The following is a 2,899-nucleotide window of genomic DNA, read 5'->3' as shown; positions in this document are numbered from 1 at the left end:
AAGCTCGGCTCGTTGACATCTTGGAGGCATCTTTGTGTTTTTTTATAACTTAAAAGTTAATTTCGTAAGGAGAAAGGTAAGAGGCGGTCACTCCCTAATGAAAGGAGAGAGAAATCAAAAAGGAAAACCCTAGAAGATCATCACAAAATATTAGCACAAACAAGAAAGTATTTTTTACTTGATTATTCCAAGGATCAATAGGCTATATCAACACCCCCACCTTACAGAACAAAACCTGACATTTTCAGAGAGAGATAGATATTAAAAAAACAAGGTTCTATTTAGAAAAGGAGAAAGGTGATGATAAGAAGGTTTATCTAACACTTTTCTCATACCATTATTTTCTTATTCTACCAGAGTTCTTTCAATTCAAACTTATTTGTTAGTGACATGTGGGTCGGTGTAAACACCTATTATGTGTTCTGAAAGAGAAGAACAAGAACCAGTAGAACAAGAACAAGAAGAAGAAGGTGATCACTATCAAGATTTTCACAACACAACAACATTTGAAGAACACCCATCCATTACTCAACAAATCCATCCTCAAAGTCAAAACATGAATGATTACTCATATACATCTTCATCAGATCATGCACCCTCAGCAACAGCCCTGGAATATTAATAATATCCTACCTCAAGTATTCCACCACCACACCACCGGTTATACTCCGGATCTTGCCTTCCCTGCCGGATATCACAGCTCTTATAACATCTTCCCTCCACCACCTCCACCTCCACCACTGTCCTCATATGGCGGTTTGTTTAATAGGAGGGTTCCTGGCGGATTGCAGTTTGCATATGATGGTAGTACGTCTTCATCAGACCATAACCTGAGGCTCATATCCGAGACACTGGGCCAGATGGTTCAACCAGGGTCCATGCCATTTGGGCTCCAAGCTGAAATGGGTAAGATGACTGCTCAAGAGATCATGGATGCTAAAGCTTTAGCAGCTTCAAAGAGCCATAGCGAAGCGGAACGACGACGTAGAGAGAGAATCAATAATCATCTTGCTAAACTCCGTAGCTTACTTCCTAGCACTACCAAAGTAAGTATTAATTCATTCTTAATTTTACCTTCAATCAAAATTTTTAAGTTATGGTTTCACTCACTTTCTTTCATGTTGTTTGTATGTGCATGAAAACAACTGTAATTAATGAACAGTCATATTAAAAAAACAAACAGACCACAAGCTGCGTTGTTAAATATGAAGCTTCGAGTGTCACAATAATTTTCACAATCGATATCATTTGGTGCCGGGTTTTTCTAGTAGAATTGAAATGCTTCTCAAAATAAACCATATTTCTTCATATCATTTTGTCGAGTCATATATACTAATTATTTATAAATTATATCATGTATTTGAAAGCTATGGTTATTAATTTATTAATAATAACTCGATCATGTTTTCTTTCAGTTTCCATTAATTATCTTTCTTCCACATTCATAGGCACGCATAAATGACAAGGTGTGCATCATATGAGCATGCTGCATGCATATCTTTGAGTGCGTACATATATGTGTGTGGAATTTAAAGCATCTGTTAGTTAATGATTCATGGATCATGTCGGAGTATATATTATAAACGAAAGAGCATTCCAGTTATGTTTTTCATAACATATTTAAAGCTAATAATATTATACAGTAACATTTTATGTGGTTATGGTTGGTGTAGACGGACAAGGCTTCATTGTTAGCTGAAGTGATACAACATGTGAAGGAGCTCAAGCGTCAAACATCCATAATAGCGGAACAAAGTCCAGTCCCAACAGAAACTGACGAGTTAACGATCGATAACACGTCTGACGAAGAAGGTAATATAATCATCAGAGCATCCTTATGCTGTGAGGACCGATCCGATCTCTTACCGGACCTCATCAAAACCCTAAAGGCTCTTAGGCTGAGAACCCTAAAAGCCGAGATCACAACACTTGGAGGTCGTATAAAGAACGTCTTGTTCATCACCGGAGATCAAGATTCAAACAACAACGTCGATAGTTACTCGATTAACATGATCCAAGAGGCATTCAAAGCAGTGATGGAGAGAACCAATGGGGATCATGAATCTTCTTCTGGAAGTGTGAAGAGACAAAGAACCAACAATATCAATGTGCTTGATCATCGTAGGACATGATGATCATATGTCTTCATGACGAACTTCACCTTTAAGAATTAACTATGTTTGTTTCTTATCCCTTGAGTTTAAGACTTTTAATTTGTTTCACTTTCTGTCTTCTTTTTTGAGTCTTTTTATGTTTTATATTTCACGTTTGTTTCGTTTAAATGATATGATTGATGTGTTGTTTGAAGTTATTATGTCAATAGAGAAAAGACAGCAAAGTACTATCAGGTTGTGACTTTATGTATTTCCTGTTCCCTTTCTCCCATATTATGGATTAATGTGTATATTAATTATATGCCTGTATTTCTGTAATATATATCGTACGTTTATTCTATGCGATGTGGTTGTTTGAAGTTACAATGTCAATAGAGAAAAGACAAGTACTATCTGGGTTGTGTCCTTATGCATTCCTATTTCCCTTTTTGTAAATAAGATTATTTTTTTAAATATAAAAAAATACACAGTAAAAGTTGATGCTAATGTACACGTATGAATTTTAGGGAATGATCGAGTCAATTTAATCTTAAACACTTTTGAGGGTAACATGCATAAAGTTTAAGAAAACGTGTTTTTCTAATCATATATGTAATTTTAAAAAATGAATCAAAACTGGAATGTTGAACACAATCGTTGTGAAATGTTAAGACATACTACGTAACATGGTTACACTATGCTTGTAAAATCAACAATGAATCATACCTTCATAAAAACGTTGTTTTTAGGTCATTACAAAACATAAGGCTTAAAAATTGGAGTACACATTGGTGAAGGTAGTATAG

The 2,899-nt window shown here is 35.3% G+C and overlaps 1 pseudogene across 1 annotated transcript; it reads left to right on the top strand.

Annotated features, from left to right (window-relative positions):
- Window positions 1-400: 400 nt before the first annotated feature.
- On the top strand, window positions 401-2,370 carry LOC143583275 (transcription factor bHLH30-like; annotated as a pseudogene). The gene is made up of 2 exons (XR_013144139.1): window positions 401-1,046; window positions 1,674-2,370. The product of XR_013144139.1 is annotated as a transcription factor bHLH30-like (transcript).
- Window positions 2,371-2,899: the final 529 nt, after the last annotated feature.

This window comes from Bidens hawaiensis, unplaced genomic scaffold (genome assembly GCF_021521415.1).
Source record: "Bidens hawaiensis isolate Kalapana, Puna unplaced genomic scaffold, B.hawaiensis_p1.1 tig00032348_1, whole genome shotgun sequence".
NCBI lineage: Eukaryota > Viridiplantae > Streptophyta > Magnoliopsida > Asterales > Asteraceae > Bidens > Bidens hawaiensis.
The sequence above is the reverse complement of the archived record's forward strand: the minus strand, read 5'-3'. Positions and strand labels throughout refer to the sequence as shown.